The 19,254-nt window shown below is 42.5% G+C and overlaps 1 protein-coding gene and 2 non-coding genes across 3 annotated transcripts in view; all 3 read right to left on the bottom strand.

The window, feature by feature from the left end:
• The window catches only part of LOC126234302 (EF-hand domain-containing family member C2-like), a 240,230-nt gene that overhangs the window by 170,446 nt on the left and 50,530 nt on the right, over positions 1 to 19,254 (bottom strand). The window lies entirely within an intron of this gene.
• Positions 16,461 to 16,535, bottom strand: Trnat-ugu (transfer RNA threonine (anticodon UGU)). Its single transcript has one exon. It is a non-coding gene; the product is annotated as a tRNA-Thr (tRNA).
• Positions 16,902 to 16,976, bottom strand: Trnat-ugu (transfer RNA threonine (anticodon UGU)). Its single transcript has one exon. It is a non-coding gene; the product is annotated as a tRNA-Thr (tRNA).

The raw sequence follows: 19,254 nt of genomic DNA, 5'->3' as shown, positions 1-19,254 counted from the left end.
CAACTGATAGACGCCGCCGCTTTCACTCAGGTTATTCTTCAAATGCCTTAGTTCTGGAAAGCATTTCTATTAGCTAATCTACCTCTGAATACATTTTTTACATACAAGCGAACTGGGGTTTTTTTCTAAGGTTCTCGGATACATCAGGAGATGAGTCTGGTGGGCGACAGAAGAACGCTATTATCACTTTATGCCAACCCCTGATACAGAGTCTTGCCCAAACAATCCTACATATAGCTTCAGTTTCTGTCCCAGTGGATCCGAGTTTCTTGTCTACGGCGACAAATATTCCGCCTCCATTTCCCATTAGTCTATCCTTTCGATATGCACTTAAATTTTTCCCAAAAATCTCACTGCTACCAATTTCAGGTTTCAACCAGCTTTCTGTGCCTAATATTTCTGAACTTCATTGCTTTTCAAGAGCATTTTGAACTTTGGCACTTTGTTGCGAATGCTTTGACTGTTAAACCTTTGTACTTTAATACTATCACCTGTGTGAGGCATTTCTATCGATCTTAACTGATACTTCTGGGTTTCCTACAGCTCTCGTTGTCTGGATTGGACGGAGAGTCGCTTAATCTAAATAAACCATTGTGTGTACCCCACACAGAATCAGCTATCTAGGTAGCAGCCTCTGATATGTAGTGCACTCCTGACCTATTTAGGGGCACCCTACAGTTCTCAACCCTATGGCTCAAATCCAGGAAGTCTCTGGTTCAGTCCTTCCACTCGATTCAGAACCAAAGGTTCACGATCACTTTTGGTGACATTGCTGCAAATTGTAAGCTTCGTTGAAACTCGGTGTGCAAGGCTGCTCTTCTTAACCTTCTCTGCCAGTCACTGTAATGATCCAAAAATGACCTCGGAGCCCAGACGACAGGCATCATTTGTTTCAACGTGTGCTACAATCTGCAGCTGCTTGCACCTTGTTCCCTCAGTGGCTGCCGGAGTAGCCTCTTCAACTCAGTGCACCTGTTATCCTTGCCTGTCCCTTGCTGCCATTTTCCTAAGGGGTACCATCATTCGCCATATGTTTGAACTGCTGACAATTAACCTCTGGCAGTAATCAAAGTTTCTTCTGTTGCCCGTGGCGTGCTGTCACTCGCCCAGCTACAAGGCAAATAAGACGACGGAATTGCATCAGCCTTAAGCACTCGTTTCCGAGAATTTGGCTGTTCCCGACGCAAGTCTCCCACACAGTCAGTTTATTCGAAATGACGACAGCATAGTCCAGCTCAAATTTTTTTTCAGGTGACTGTCAACAGCATCGACATACTTGGAGAAATGCATGGTAAACACTGTGCAGTCTTATATATTTTCTGATGTTTGCAAGTCAGCTATGGCATCTTTTCTGGTTAATTAGCACAACACGTGAAGTTCTTACAATATTTTTTCCACTGTGGAGATGATCAGTGATCGAAACCAGTTTGAATAAATATATTGTAAGACAGTCTAGCGCTTGCAACATTCACAGTGCCTTTTCTATAGCATTTCAACATCAAAATATTTTGTGAAATTGTGTCACAAGGGAAAAACATGAAGCATTACTTCAGTTCCTTTCGTGCTACGATTGTAGCATATTGAAATCATACAGCAACCAACTACCAGTTTGGGTGCCACAGGGATCCTCAGCGATGTCAAGCGCGCAATAGCAGAAATGTGTTTGCTTCTGCTCACTGGTTACTAAGCTCTCCTGAGCTACGGTAGACACAACTACTTCATTGTTCGATCGTCAGTGCTGGCAACGAGGCCCGAGGTCGACCGACTTCTACCAGCTTCAAACGATCCAGAACTAGGGAGCCCTCGTTCAGAACTTTATGAACAAACAATACATATTAATGAATAGAAAACCCTGCAGATGGTTGGTGCCACGGACCTCGTGTCACCTTAAACTGGCCTGGGGTAAAAACCACACTTTGGACTGAAGACTATAACAAAAACTGATAGGTAAATATGTCCACTACCAGTGGCGATGTATTGTACACGGCAAGAACTATCTTCATTGAAATACTGCAGCTTTATCAGCAGCGTTCATTTTGTACTTACTTCTGTACCACAGTAAGATTATGAGCATTAAGGGTCCGCAGCAATTTTTCAAAGAGGGGCAAAGTTCTAAAATACTCATCTTATACAGGGTGTTACAAAAAGGTACGGCCAAACTTTCAGGAAACATTCCTCACACAAAGAAAGAAAATATGTTATGTGGACATGTGTCCGGAAACGCTTACTTTCCATGTTAGAGCTCATTTTATTACTTCTCTTCAGATCACATTAATCATGGAATGGAAACACACAGCAACAGAACGTACCAGCGTGACTTCAAACACTTTGTTACAGGAAATGTTCAAAATGTCCTCCGTTAGCGAGGATACATGCATCCACCCTCCGTCGCATGGAATCCCTGATGCGCTGATGCAGCCCTGGAGAATGGCGTATTGTATCTCAGCCGTCCACAATACGAGCACGAAGAGTCTCTACATTTGGTACCGGGGTTGCGTAGACAAGAGCTTTCAAATGCCCCCATAAATGAAAGTCAAGAGGGTTGAGGTCAGCAGAGCGTGGAGGCCATGGAATTGGTCCGCCTCTACCAATCCATCGGTCACGGAATCTGTTATTGAGAAGCGTACGAACACTTCGACTCAAATGTGCAGGAGCTCCATCGTGCATGAACCACATGTTGTGTCGTACTTGTAAAGGCACATGTTCTAGCAGCACAGGTAGAGTATCCCGTATGAAATCATGATAACGTGCTCCGTTGAGCGTAGGTGGAAGAACATGGGGCTAATCAAGACATCACCAACAATGCCTGCCCAAACGTTCACAGAAAATCTGTGTTGATGACGTGATTGCACAATTGCGTGCGGATTCTCGTCAGACCACACATGTTGATTGTGAAAATTTACAATTTGGTTGAGGAAGTACAGTACATACTGACGAAACTAAAATGAGCTCTAACATGGAAATTAAGCGTTCCCGGACACATGTCCACATAACATCTTTTCTTTATTTGTGTGTGAGGAATGTTTCCTGAAAGTTTGTCCGTACCTTTTTGTAACACCCTGTATTTACGAAGAGAAATTGACATTACTAAATTCCTGCAGATGTTTTCAATCTTTTTCAGAAAAGATTTTTTGCTCTTGATTCATTAGTATGAATATTTATCACTCCATAACTCAGGGTGAACTTCGAAATACTTAGTTTGCAGTTTTATTGGTGACTATTCCAAAAGAGTACGTACTGACATATACTTCATAGCTATGCTGGATGAAACATTTTGTCCTTTAAAAGGGTTGACAAATGTCAGTGGCGGGAGGTGACCCCTTCACTTCGTGTACCTTGTAATGGTACTTGAATTACGTAACCATTACGGCACCTCACCCGAAACCTCTCGATACCAGGAATATTCTACTGTGTTTCTGTAAAGTAGTTGACATATTTCTGAGACAACATTCATTAATCTAGAGGTACTTTGATACATCGGTATGTTTATATTGCTATGGTATTATTCTAATGTGCATTATTTCTTTTGTCACTATGATCTTTGACGTACTTGTGACTCTTGATTTTTGGGCGCATAAGTGGTTATTATTAGAGAGTCGAACCTTGAAACAGATGCGCTGAAAAGAAGGCTACCTAAAAAATTGCAATGGGATTTAGTTCATGAGCCTGATGATTCTTCGGAAAAATTTTTAAAATATGTGGATAAATTGGATAGGGCATTAGAAAGAGGGAATATGCAAAATTTAATAATGATTGTGGTGTTGCTCACGCTGCTAAATACTGCATTTTCGGGCAACAACAAAGTTATTATGTGGCAGGTGTCATTAGAGCACAGTTAATAAAGTCATTTCATGTAATAATGAATAAACTAGGCACTCATCTTTTCGTGTTTCCCACGCTGCTCTCGTTGTAAATTCATGGCTCAATCGTCGAAAATCTAGGTGGTGATGATTCCAAGCTCGGTTGCAAAGAGGCCTAGGATTTATTCTGCTATATTCAAAAGTTTTATAGATGTGTTTCACAAACGATTCTTGAAGATTAAACCTTTGATAGTTAGCAATGGTGATGTAAAAAAGTAATCAGCACTCCGAATTCAAGTTACACTTTTTTTTATTGCTTTTGTTGCAATGGCACGTAACACACAAAACATCACTTCACAATACAAAACATACTTGAAAACATCTTCCTCACTGTTAAAGTTCACATTTTATAAGCTGACTACAATATGCGTCTTTCCAACATGACGTCCAAGACTTGACCTTCTCAGGGTTCGACTCTCCAATGATAACCACTTACGCGCCCAAAAATCAAGAGTTACAAGTACGTCAAAGATCATAGTGACAAAAGAAAGAATATACATAAGAATAATATCATAGCAATATAAACATATCGATGTATCAAAGTACCTCTACATTAATGATATCAAATCTGAATGTTGTCTCAGAAATATGTCAACTACTTTACAGAAACACAGTGGAATATTAGTGGTATCGAGAGGTTCAGGTGAGGTGCCGTAATGGTTACGTAATTCAAGCACCATTACAACCTGTCTCACCGGGCAAGACTCTGAAGTGCCAGCAAAGGCAATGGCAATGGTCACTAGACATTGTAGCTAGATGTCGCCCAATAACAATGGCCAACAGCTTGGTCACAGTACATCCGATCCCCTACATCAGTTTTTAGAGTGCTTGGGTGGTTGGAATCTATTGTGTCAAGGAGGACAAAATCTATTCAAATGTAGTAAGTATTGTACGCTCTTTCCACAGTTACTGTAATAACCATACTAGTTTTACGGATATACGAAATTTGCCCAGAAAGTAAAGCACCACATTTTTTTCTCAGCCAAAAACAATGCTACGAGTGCGAAACGTTACGTATGTGTTATTTAAAGTCTCCTCAATGAGCGTGGCAAGTTTCCATCACTTCCGAGAGATATCATAGCTGCAGGACAGTTTCAAAATGGCATCTGTAAGTGATGTACGTTACAAGCAACGTGCCGTCATTGAATTTATCACTGCACAGGAAGAAACTGTGGGGAATATTCACAAACGTTTGAGCAAAGTCTGTGGAGCATCTGCTGTCGACAGAAGTACAGTTAATCGATGGGTACGAAGGGTGAGGTCATCAGAGGGTGATTCGGAGGAGCACCACGATTTGTAGCGGTCAGGGAGACCATCTACGGCTGTCACAACTGACATGCAGTGAGCTGATATTGTCATTCGGGAGGACAGGCGCATTACGATTCGGCAGTTGGCGCTGCATCTGCCAATTAGCAAAGGAAGTTCACAAAGTGAAGCACTGGCTCCGCCACCAAGTCAAGGACTGGTACTGACAGGGCATACACACCCTTGTTTCACTCTGGAGGAAGGCCATAGAACAGGATGGAGATTGCGTGGAAAAATAGGGTGTGTAGACAAAATATCATTCTTTCGTGTGTGTAACTCTTTTTATGTTCAGTAAAGAACAGTTGAAGAAAAAAGTGTGGTGCGTTACCTTCTGGGCAACCTTCATATATGAGATGAAGAGAGGAAATTTCTGTTATATACTCGAGGTGATTTGTGGTGACAGCAAAAAAGATCACAAACGCTCTGTACCGCTTCAAACAAATTCAGAAAAACACACATCTCGGTATGTCAATTAATCTTCAATGACAGTTATTCTACATATGTGCGTGAAAGACAAATACAAATTTTCAGGGGTGTAGCTAACTTTTCTTCACTGTGGGAGGGTGGGGGTGGGGTTTCAGTGTTGTTCAAGTACAAGATCTTCATTCAGGTCAGTATCCCAAGATATTAGCAGCTGAACTGCCACAAACTGTTCCAACATTTAGGACTGGAAGGCAGGTTGCACCTACTAAAAGGTCGAATACAAGTAAATGGAAATTAATGCGCTGTAGCAGAAAAATCGTGGCATGTACTGATTTTGATGTAAATTGGTTCATAAATCGTGAATATTCGGTGTCTATAAACTGCATGTTATACGGCAGTCCTCTTCAAGTGCTTTCTTTCGCAGCAAAGTTGATCTGGAAAGAAAGCACTTTACAAAACTCAGCACACCTCTGAATAAATGGATAAATCATTAGTCAGTGTGAAGATAACTGTTTTTGAAAATTGTTTATTTTAGAAGTGTTTTAGGGCTAAATATGAGAAGCACTGTATTAAGTATTGGCTATACCCATACCAAATGTATTGTTCTACTGATAAATTTGTACATCCTGGATCACTTCCCAAAATCGTGGATCGATTTCAGCTAAATTTGGAACATAAACAGCAAATTTCCCGAGTATCAGCACCGTGATATTTATAACCTCCTAGCTCCAGTAGGAGTAAGGATAAGGACAAAAACGTGTTTTTCCAACGACTTCCATATAGGCTGCGCTGAATGACAGATGAGGTGTGTAGGAGTATTATCAGCCTGCCTAATCAGTCTGCTTTGTAGGAGCAAGAAACTTTGTCAGGAGCAAGAAACTTTGTCAGGAGCAAGAAACAGTTCTCCAGCCCCCAAAGTCTAGGCTGCCCTGCGTGACAGTGCGTTTGTTGGACTAGTATTAGCCTGCTTCATCAAGTTGCTCTGCATGGCAGCCTGTGTGTCAGGGGCAATGAATGGTTTTCAAGCCCCTGATGTATAGGCTGCCCTGCATCATAAGCATACTGTGGGAGTAGCAACAGCCTGCTTTATCGACCTGTCTTGAAGGGACCACACTTGCAGTCAGGCATGGCTGGGAGAAGGTTGAATTGGGTAGAGTAGGGGGATGGATATAGAGAATGAGGATGACGGAATGAATAGGGAGAAAGTGTTGTGTATGACTACATACATCATGGTAAGGAGAAGTGAGCTATGGAGTGGTGTGGCAAATGTCGTCCTAGGAAAGCTGAACAGGAACAGAAATGATTAACAAACAAGTTAACACAACAAACAGAAGATTTACTTATATTTCTCCAAGCATATGAAGACTTGTTGCAAATAATACAGCAAGAAACAGAGTCCAGCTATCTCAATGTCAACAAGTGTGATGCATGAATGAAGGTGTCATACAGTAAAGGCTCCAAGCACAAGTGGCTGAGTACCTGCCATCGGTCATCCTATACTGGAGTGGAAGAGTGCACGCACAGTCCAGAGCTGCTGGAGATGTGGCTTAGTGGGTGCACACCACTGGGTCTGCCAAATCCTATGCAACAGCTATCAGCATCAGATGGAAGCATGTAAATTCATTGCCAACATTGATGACCATGTGGTGGTACCGACATGTGATACCACAGTGAGGGAGCAGGAAGGAATGAGAAGAGTGAGGGGGGCAGGATGGGATAAATGGAGATAGTATGTGATACCACAGTGAGGGAGCAGGAAGGAATGAGAAGAGTGAGGGGGGCAGGATGGGATAAATGGAGATAGTGGAGAAGGAGGTGAAGGACAGAGAGAGGGGGAGGAGAAGATGGACAGAGGTGGAGGGGGGATATTTACAGAGAAAGTTTGGAGGAGGAGGAGGTGGACGAAATGGGAGACAGAGAAGATGGACAGAGGGGTGAGGAGGGGATGGACAGAAAGAGATGGAGGAGAAGATGGTCAGAGTGAAGGGGAGGAGGAGATGGACAGAGAGGGAGAGAGAGTAAGAGCAGAAGATACAGAAGGCAAGTGGAAGATATAGTGGAGTAGTGGGAAGGTGGAAAGGAGGAGAGCAGAGAAGGTGATGAACAGAGATAGAGGCAGGAGGATATGGGCAGAGGTAGGGGGAGGAGGATATGACCAGAGAGAGGAGGCAGAGGAGATGGACAAATGGAGGGATCAGGAGCAGATGAAGAGACAGTGTGGGAGAGCAGATATATAAATAGAGTTGGGAGGATGAGGTGGACAGTGAGACAGTGGGAGGAAGAGGTGGGTACAGAGAGGTGAGAGGAAGAGGTGTGTGCAGTATACGTGTCGAATGCATATGAAGGCAAAGCCACAGCGAAATGGCTAGTATGTCCTCCCGAACCATATCAACTAAGTTTGATACATATTCTACTTGCTATTTGAGAATCAGCACTCTGGGGGCTGAAACCTAGGAGTAGAGGCATGGGAAAAGGATTTTCACCCCTGACTTTCAGACTTCCTTCCACAACACGTATGTTGTGTGGGCAGCATCGGCATGCTCTGCAGAGTTTACATGTGTTAATAAGCGTAGCTGAGCACAAATAGCAGGGAGGAAACGGATTTTTAGAGGGGGAAGATGAGTTAGATAGCGAAAAGGGGTAGGAGGAGGTAGACAGAGAGATAGAGGGGGAGGAGGTGATGAACAGAGATTGGCAGTGGGGGATGTGGACAGAGAGGGGAGGAAGATGTGGACGAGAGAGTTTGGAGGAGGAAGAGTTGAAAAGAGAGAGGGTAACAGAGCAGATGGACAGAGAGAAGGGTGTGGAGGTGACAGACAGAGACAGGGAGGCCAGAGATGTGCAGAGATAGGGGCGAGGAGCTAATGGTCAGACAGAGAGGGAGGGGAACATGGAAAGAGAAACGAGGAGGAGGAGGAGATGCGGGAGGCAGGTGGAAGTTGTATGGGGATAGTGGGCAAGTGGAAAAGAAGGATGAGAAAGAAGGAGATCTACAGCTTGTCCAACTTTTCTTGAAGCAATGCCCCCTATTCCTCTTTTGTCATATCTTCTGACTGGTTTGATGTGACCCACAACGAATTCCTCTCCTGTGCTAATCTCTTCGTCTCAGAGTAGCATTTCTGCCCTACATCCTCACTTATTTGTAGGATGTATTCAAACCTATTTTCCCACAGTTTTTACCCTCTACAGTCCCTCTAGTACTATAGAGATTATTCCCTGACGTGCCTTGTCATTGTGTCCTCTCTTCTTGTCAGGGTTTTCCATGTTTTTTGTTCGCCAATTCTGAGGGGAGCCTTCTCATCCTTTATCTTAGCGGTCCACCTAATGTTCAACATTATGCTGTAGCCCTACATCTCAGAAGCTTCGATTCTCTTCTGTTCCAATTTTCCTATTGTCCATGATTCACTATCATACAATTTTAAGCTTCAACATACATTCTCAGAAATTTCTTCCTCAAATCAAGGCCTATGTCTTATACCAATAGACTTGATTTGGCCAGGAATTCTCTGCTTATGTCCTCCTCATTTTCGTCCATCATAGGCTACTTCGCTTCCAAAGTAACAGAATTCCTTAATTTTGTCAATTTTGTAATCATCAATTGTTGATGTTAAGTTTCTCGTATTTCCCTTTTCTACTACTTCTTATTACTTTTGTTTTTCTGGCTTACTCTCGATCCATATTCTACACTCATTAGACTGTCCATTCTATTCAACAGATCCTGTAATTTTCTCTTCACATTCACTGAATACAAAAATGTCATCAGTGAATTTTATCATTGATATCCTTTCGCCCTGAATTTTAATCCCACTCTCGAAACTTTCTTTTATTTCCGCCATCGCTTCTTTGATGTATAGATTGAATAGTACGAGCAAAAGACTGCATCCCTGTCTTACACCCTTTTTAATCTGAGCACTTCTTGCTTGGCCTTTCAGTGTTATTCTTCCCCCATGGTTCTTGTACATACTGTATATTACAAGGCTTTCTCTACAGCAGGGCTTCCCAACCTTTTCAGCTGGCGGACCCCTTCTTCAGTCGAAAATCCGTGGTGGACCCCTAGTCAGTCAAGAGCACAGTAACTTTAAATTTCAGAGCGAAACCCATGGGAACTGAAAGCTTATTATTGCAAGTGCCATGTTCCCAATGCCCCCCCCCCTCACCGAAATATCAATAGTGTTTGGTTTAGAGATGAATGAAAACAATTTGAAATTAACGATCGAATTTGAATTCCCACTGTATCCAGACACTTACTAGTGGATTTACTCCCTTTGTTCAACACACTATAGCCTGATTAAAATTACTTGGTAACTGACATTTCACACGTTGGAGCTGCCTTCCTCCAAGAGCAACCAACGTCACGTCCAAACTGTTCGCTGTTGACAAGCCGCCGCTTGTGGTCTGTTCACTTCCACTGTTTGGCTACTGTTGTGTAAGGAGCATGCATATTTCGTAACAGTCGTATTAAGGGAGCGGCGCGCAATCCACGACGACATGGCGCCCCAGACTGCGCGGCCATTATGCGCGGCTGTAAAGGAAAGAGGCAGACCCATGATTCGGGATACACACACATCACGAAAGAAAAGAGGCCAAGGAATTGCCTTTAAATGACTATTGTGATATCTGTTGTGCAATGTGTGGGAATACATTCACCCAGTTTACATGCGTTTCCAAAACCGGATTTAGTAAGCCGATGTCCCACTTCCGCCTTTGGTTGGTCAGGTAAAGACTTCAAAATCGATTCTGGAAATCTGCTTTTATAAAGCCGTTTTCCAGTTCCAATTTTCGTGCCAATGTAAACAACTCGGAAAGTCTAGTTATTTTATCGTCTTTGCGTATCTACTGAATGGCAGCTGTCAGTCCATAGCCGGCAGCTAGCAGGTGGCGTTGCAACAGTGTACTGTCAGTTGGTAGCTGGTAACTGGCAGGCAGCGTGGCAACAGTGTAGCCACAGCTGACAACTTCAACTACTACTTGGACACTATATCGTGGCAGTCAGCCTCGACTGTAAACAAATTAGAAAAACAAACAAACAGACTCTCTTATTTCTATATAAGAAGACAAAGCATTTCACAGAACGTTAGACTTTTTTCTCAAAGGAAACAATTCTGGCAGAGGAGGTTTACCTTTTACAAGGTGGCTCGTGAAAAATCCTCATTTGTTTACACTCGCAGCCAGTTGCCACAATATAGTGTCAGAGTAATAGCAAGTAATTGTAATTGAAGTATAGGCAGGCCATATTTTTAACTGAGAGGACGGAATGTATTATAAAGAAAAGAAATTAGCTTTAGAGATCATTTTAATTTTCGTAACAAAAATATCAATGCCAACAGAATTCCATTAATAATTATTTTGTAAATGACAGAAGACAGAAACGAAATTGCTACAGAGTTATAGTCCAGGTACGTTCACTGAGCATCTACGAAGAAAAATGCTTTCTTCTTTACTATAGATGAGTCTGTAGGAATAATAATGGAATCCTAATGTGATGGCTGAGAGTGCTTCTGCTGACACAATTTTGAAAAGTTGGGTTCAATTCTTGACAACTGGAGACGGATGTCTGGTTCCGCATCTAGACAGCTTCGGTACTTAGTTTTGTGGGCAGCATAGATCGAGAATCCAGATTCACACATGTATGTTGTGGCAAATGGGAGAAGTACACATCTTACCTTTTCAATAAGGGGGTAGTATATCTTGTTATCCAAACGGATCCAAAAGTGTGAGTAACTGTCAATGTCAAAAACTTGATTTCAAGGTAGGGTCTGTGGCAATTTCTGTCAACAACTCATATTCATTTGATGATAGAATGTTGGGCTTTTTTGGGTACAGTGAATGGGTTGACCACCCATTCGTATTTCTGCAGCTTCTCATCTTCAGCTGTTGGGAAATACTGCACCAAAAAATTACATCAAGCTTCGGAGATGTTCCAGGATTTAATGAAACAAATTCTTCCCAAGCGCCAATGTTTTGTTTTTCAAAAACTCCTTGAAGAGGAAAACACTCGACCTCCCCCTCCTCGACATTCTCTGCCCAAAAATTGATTTTCCTCTTGAATGCTCGAACTTTGTCGATAGCAGTGACCTTTGTTTCACTTTGCCCTTGGAGTGAAATATTGATTTCGTTCATTTTGGAGAAAATATCTGACAAATAGGCAAGTATACACGGCCAATTTTCGTCATTATTTAAGATCTGCTAGTTTGGTGTTATGCTCCAAAAGGAAAGTTAAGACTTCCAATCTTAATTCGTACAACCGAGAGAGTGCACTCCCACGTGAGAGCCACCTCACTTCTGTGTGGAGAGGCAGGGAACGATGAAGACTTCCCATATCTTCACACAGTAGTGTGAAAAGTCTTGACTTCAACGGCTTTGATTTTATGTAGTTAATGATTTGAATAGATTCATCTAAGACTTTCTTGAACGGAACAGGCATTTGTTTCGTAGCTAAAGCGTATCTGTGGAGAGTACAATGACTACTGCTGCAATTCTTGGCGTTTTCTTTTATTTTCGTTACTGCTCCGACTGTAGGACCCGTCATAGCTTTTGCACCATCTGTGCACACATCTATGCAATTAGACCATGAATCTTCGTTAGTCCTTAAAAAATCATCCAACAGACGGAATATTTCAGCACCTGTTGTGTTGGCAGGTAGTGGTCTGCACAATAAGAGGTCCTCCTCAAAACATCCAGAATATTCATAACGGACAAAAGCCAATAAAATGGCTAATCCTGCAACATCTTTGGATTCATCTATCTGCACATAAAATGAATTGTGTTGGATGCGAGAAACAAGAGTGTCTTTCACATCATTTGACATGTAAACAATGCGTCTCTTGACAGTATTGTTTGATAATGGCACCGAAGATACAAGCTTTGCTGCCTTTTCGTCTAGCATGCAAGAAACAATATCATTAACACACGGCTTTATAAGATTTTCTGCATTGGTATGAGCTTTGCCTGTTTTTGCCACTCGATAACTAACCAAGAAAGAAGCTTTTAATGAATTTTCATTGTTTTTGCATGAGTTTTCATGCAACGCTGAGAAGCAGCTAGTTCAGCACTCTCCCTTTTGAAAAAATCGATGTCTTTAGCCTGGAAATCCGGGTATCTTCAAAATGACGGCGCAATTTAACTGGAACCATTGAACCGTTCGGAAGGACTCGCGCACAAATTACACGTTGAGCTTTACCTGCCTTTGACCACATAAAGCCCATTTCTAAATAGCTTTCGTTGTACTTACGCTTCTTGGTTATTCAACTTCCACAGGATATTGCAACCAATGGAGTACTTGCAGCGTTTTCACATAATAAATCCGGCTGTGGAGCTTCTTGTGATTGTTCTTCCTTTGGTTGTCCTCCCTTCTCATTCATTTCAACTGGAAACTTACCTTGTTGTGAAGGCGATGAGAAAGTGCACCCTTCTTCAGTGATTCTGACTTCAGCCACCGATCCATGTTAGAAGTAATAAACTGGTCAAAAATCGACTTATGAAATAGGTAGTGCACTGACAAAGCAAGTTTAACATTTAATGATATCTGGGGCCGCATACGTGCCAGCGAGCCCTGTGATTGGTCGACAAAGCTCACTCCGCGCATGCGTAAAAGGTTTTAAGCGCATCTAGCGCTATGAGCCGGCGTACAAACGACCTCCGTATTATTGCGAAACAGTCGATCAGAGAGGCAGCATTCCCCGGCACTAAACTGTGTATGCGTTCCCACTTCGGAACCGCAAAGGCTGCTTGGGAATACGACCTGAAGTAAAAGTATACGTTTTTCACACGGAAATAAATAGTGATGAATTTGGTTTTCACATTTTTATTCACTAATTTTACACGATTTGGTGAAAGGTGGCCGCCGAGCCCCTACAAAGAGCCGGCGGACCCCTAAGGGGTCCGTGGACCACACGTTGGGAAGCCCTGCTCTATAGCTTACTCCTATTTTGCAGAATTTCGAACAACTTGTACCATTTTACATCGCTAAACGCTTTTTATAGGTCTACCAATCGTACGAGGGTATCTTGATTTTTCTTCAACCTTGCTTCCATTCTCGAGTACAGTGTGAGAACTGCCTCTCTGGTGCCTTTACCTTTCGCAAAGCCAAAGTAATAGACCCCCCCCCCCTCATTTTTCTTTTCCATTATTCTGTATATTATTCTTGTCAGAACTTGGATCTATGTACTGTTAAGTTGACTGTGTGATAATTTTCGCACTTACCTACCCTTGCCTTTTTGGAATTGTGTGGATGATGTTTTACCAAAAGTCTGATGATCCGTCACCAAACACATAGATTGCACACACCAACTTGAATCGTCGAAACCTGGCAGAAAATTCAAAGAGATTCTGGTTGTATGTGAAGTATGCTAGCGGCAAGAACAATCAGTGCCTTAATTGTGCGATAGCAATGGAGATACTATCGAAGACAGTGCTGCCAGAGCACAATCACTAAACACAGCCTTCCGAAATGCCTTCATAAAAGAAGACGAAGTAACTATTCCAGGATTCGAATCAAGAACAGCTGCCAACATGAGCAACATAGAAGTAGATATCCTCGGAATAGTGAAGCAACTTAAATCACTTAATAAAAGCATGCCTTTTGGTCCAGACTGTATACCAATTAGGTTCTTTCCGGAGTATGCTGATGCATTAGCTCCATACTTAACAGTCATATACAACTATTTGCTCGACGAAAGTTCCGTACCTAAGGACTGGAAAGTTGCACAGGTCACACCAATATTAAAGAAAGGTAGTAGGAGTAATCCACTAAATTGCAGGCCCATATCATTAACGTCGATAAGCAGCAGGATTTTGGAACATATTTTGTGTTCAAACATTATGAATTACCTCAAAGAAAACTGTCTATTGACACACAGTCAACACGGATTTAGAAAACATTGTTCTTGTAAAATACAACGAGCTCTTTACTCGCCTGAAGTGTTGAGTGCTATTGACAAGGGAAGTCAAATTGATTCCGTATTTCTCGATTTCTGGAAGGCTTTTGACACTGTACCACACAAGCGGCTTATAGTGGAATTGCGTGCTTATGGAATATTGTCTCAGTTATGTGACTGGATTCGTCATTTCCTGTCAGAGAGGTCACAATTCGTAGTAATTGACAGAAAGTCATCGACTAAAACAGTTCCCCAAGGTAGTGTTATCGGCCCTTTGCTGTTCCTTATCTCTATAAACGATTCGGGAGACAATCTGAGCAGCTGTGTTAGGTTGTTTGCAGATGATGCTGTCGGTTGGTTGGTTGGTTGTTTGGGGGAAGAGACCAAACAGCGAGGTTATCGGTCTCATAGGGTTAGGGAAGGATGGGGAAGGAAGTCGGCCGTGCCCTTTCAAAGGAACCATCCCGGCATTTGCCTGGAGCGATTTAGGGAAATCACGGAAAACCTAAATCAGGATGGCCGGACGCGGGATTGAACCGTCGTCCTTCCGAATGCGAGTCCAGTGTGCTAACCACTGCGCCACCTCGCTCGGTGAATGATGCTGTCGTTTATCGATTAGTAAAGTCATGAGAAAATCAAAACAAATTGCAAAACGATTTAGAAAAGACATCAGTATGGTGCGAAAATTGGCAATTGAGCCCAAATAACGAAACATGTGAGGTCATCCACATGAGTGCTAAAAGGAATCCGTTAAACTTCAGTTACACGATAAAGAAGTCAAATCTAAAGGCCGTAAATTCAACTAAATCCATGGAATTACAATTACGAACAACTTAAATTGGAAGAAACACATAGAGAATGTTGTGGGGAAGGCTAACGAAAGACTGCGTTTTATTGGTAGATCACTTAGAAAATGTAACAGATTTAGTAAGGAGACTGCCTACACTACGTTTGTCCATCCTCTTTTAGAATACTGCTGCACGGTGTGGCATCCTTACTAGATAGGAGTGCCAGAGTACATCGAAAAAGTTCACAGAAGGGCAGCAAGTTTCGTATTATCGCGATATAGGGTAGAGAGTGTCACTTAAATGATGCAGGATTTGAGATGGACATCATTAAAACAAAGCGTTTTTCGTTGTGGAGGAATCTTCTGACGAAACGCCAATCACCAACCTTCTCTTCCGAATGCGAAAATATTTTGTTGACGTCTACCTACATAGGGAGAAACGATTACCATGATAAAGTAAGGGAAATCAGAGCTAGTACAGAAAGATATAGGTGTTCGTTCTTTCCGCGCGCTATACGAGATTGGAATAATAGAGAATTGTGAAGGTGATTCGATGAACCCTCTGCCAGGAACTTAAATGTGATTTGCAGAGTATCCATGTAGATGTGGATTGCCACCATAAAAATTCCGATGGAATGTTATCTATTCCTTCTGCCTTATTTGATCTCAAACCTTCCAGACCTCTTTCATATTCTGATTGTAATACTGGATCCTCAATGTCATTCATATCGACTCCAATTTCTTCTTCTTTCACATCATCAGACAGGTCCTCCCCCTCAAGAGGCCTTCAATATATTCTTTCCACTTATCCACTCTCTCTTCTGCATGTAACAGTGGAATTCCCACTGCACTTCTAATGTTACTACGTTTGTTTTTAGTTTCACTGGAAGTTGTTTTGACTTTTCTGTGTGCTTAAGTCAGTCCTCCCGATGACATTTCCTTTTCGATTTTCTTACACCTTTTCTGCAGCATTTTCGCTTTGGCTGCGCTGTACTTATTGTTTATTTATTTCCTGAGGAATTTATATTGTTGTATTCTTATCTTCCCATGAACATTTTCAAGGTTATATATGACGGTAGTATCTGTTCCCGAAAGAACAGTTACCGTGGATGACCATGCAGCTTTGCTAGAAATGAAATGATAATTAAGTGGACACCCTAGCTGCAAACAGGCGTTGATGTACTTCATTGGGGACATGTTGAAAATGTGTGCCCCGACCGGGACTCGAACCCGGGATCTCCTGCTTACATGGCAGACGCTCTATCCATCTGAGCCACCGCGGGCACAGAGGATAGTGCGTCTGCAGGGACTTATCCCTTGCACGCTCCCCGCGAGATCCACATTCCCTACATGTCCACACCACTACATTCGTAGTGCGCCTAATAGATGTTTGCCCATCATACTCATTACACGTGGCAGATTAATCTACCAAGTCCCGTACGAGTTCGGGCATAGCTTGTGCGTTCGCACAAGAAGGTCAATGGCCGGGAAGCCATATTTTTAACTATATATGGCGGTAGTATCTGTTCCCGAAAGAACAGTTACCGTGGGTGACCATGCAGCTTTGCTAGAAATGAAATGATAATTAAGTGGACACCCTAGCTGCAAACAGGCGTTGATGTACTTCATTGGGGACATGTTGAAAATGTGTGCCCCGACCGGGACTCGAACCCGGGATCTCCTGCTTACATGGCAGACGCTCTATCCATCTGAGCCACCGTGGGCACAGCGGGGAGCGTGCAAGGGATAAATCCCTGCAGACGCACTATCCTCTGTGCCCGCGGTGGCTCAGATGGATAGAGCGTCTGCTATGTAAGCAGGAGATCCCAGGTTCGAGTCCCGGTCGGGGCACACATTTTCAACATGTCCCCAATGATGTAGATCAACGCCTGTTTGCAGCTAAGGTGTCCACTTAATTATCATTTCATTTTCAAGGTTCCTTCTCTTATTGATCAGTTGAAGTAATTCATCTGTTACCCAAAGTTTCTTCACAGTTATCCTCGTTGTACCTGTGTTTGTCTATCCAGCATCTATGATTGTCCTTTTTAGAGATGTCCATACCTCTTCACCTGACCTGCCTATTCCGGTATTCCTTATAGCAGTTTCCACATCATTAGCAAACTTCTAATGGGTCTCATTCCTCAGTACTTCAGTTTCCTCACTTTCTTCCACGCTGATTCTTCCAGACTATTCTCTTAAATTTCGGTCTACTTGTCATTACTAAATTGTGGCCTGAGTCTATATCTACATTTGCAAATGCATTACAACCCCATATCTGAATTCGGAATCTGTCTGGCTATGATGTAATCCAGCTGAGACCTTCCTGTGTCTTCTGGTCATTTCCAAATATTTCTCCTCCTCCCTTGATTCTTGAACAGAGTATTCGCTATTACAATCTGAAATTTATTTCACAATTCACTCATTCCTAGTGCCAAGCCCAAATTCTCCCATAACCCTTTCTTCTACTCCTTACCCTACAACTATGTTCCAGTTGCCTGTGACTACTAGATTTTCATCTTCCTTTACATACTGAATTAGCCGTTAAATATCCTAATATACTATCTCTATCTTTCCATCTGCTGCTTGAGACGTCTTCATGTATGCCTGAACTGTCGTTGTTGACTTTGCTATTGAATCTGATGGAAACAGCCCTATCATTAGACTCTTTAAAGTATCTCATTCTCTGCCTTATTTCCCAATTCGAAACGAATCGTTCTTCCTTTATACTATTTTCTGCTTCTGTTCATATTACCCTATATTCGCCTGATCATAAATGCCTATCTTCTATTCATTTCACTTCACTGGCCGCTACTACATCTACATTGGGGCTTTTCATTTCTCTTTTCAGACTTTCTAGCTTTCCTACTACGTTCAAAATTCTGCCTTCCGACTTGTTGAATGTTGTCCCATCATTGGTTATTGTATCTTTTTCTCATGATCACCTCCCCCTAGGCAGTCCCCTTCTGGAGATCCAAGATCCAAATGGGGACTAATCCAGAGGCTTTCGTCACTGGAGAGATCATCATGACACTTTTTCAGTTACAGGCTACATGTGCTGTGGATACATATGTCTTTAATACAGTCTTTTCCCTTGTCTTTGCATCCTTATGCCGTTTATCATTGCTGATTCTTCCATCTTTTAAGGGAAGAGAGTGCCCTGAAACTCTGTCTGCTACTCTGCCCTCTTTGATAAGGCCATTGGCAGCATGAGGGTGACTTCATATGCCAGAAGTCTTCAGTCGCCATTTATTCAAAATCTATGCAGTGGCTGAGCTAGAACCTTGGACCCACGGTGGTTTGATTATTAGTCAAAGACGCTTCTTCTAGCACTGCTTCGTATTCATCAGTAGAATTTGCAGTTTTCGTGATGCTTGCCATGTCACGAGCTGACATTCAGTAACAAAGCGATAGCCACTACACAGTGAACTGCTTGACCTTGTGTTGTGGCATTTATTTAATTTATTTAATTTCGTTTCACATTTATAGCTAACAAAAAAACCACTTGTGAACATGAACGTCATTGTCATGCACTTTGCTGAGATCTTGTGACCTCTTTGCGTCATTTACATCACAGAAAAATGGTCATGTGGTGTCACCGCCAGACACCACACTTGCTAGGTGGTAGCCTTTAAATCGGCCGCGGTCCATTAGTATACGTCGGACCCGCGTGTCGCCACTGTCAGTGATTGCAGACCGAGCGCCGCCACACGGCAGGTCTAGAGAGACGTCCTAGCACTCACCCCAGTTGTACAGCCGACTTTGCCAGAGATGGATCACTGACAAATACGCTCTCATTTGCCGAGACGATAGTTAGCATAGCCTTCAGCTACGTCATTTGCTACGACCTAGCAAGGCGCCATTACCAGTTTATATTGAGATTGTAATTATGTATCATCAAGAGCGATGTTCTCCAATTATGGATTAAAGTTAAGTATTCAAGCAACTACGTTCTTTTCTTACTAGACTCAACTACTTTACCTTGTTCCAGACCTCACGCCAGTCT

The sequence above is a fragment of the Schistocerca nitens genome, chromosome 2, assembly GCF_023898315.1.
Source record: "Schistocerca nitens isolate TAMUIC-IGC-003100 chromosome 2, iqSchNite1.1, whole genome shotgun sequence".
NCBI classification, from domain to species: domain Eukaryota; kingdom Metazoa; phylum Arthropoda; class Insecta; order Orthoptera; family Acrididae; genus Schistocerca; species Schistocerca nitens.
This window is presented reverse-complemented; position numbering and strand designations above follow the sequence as displayed.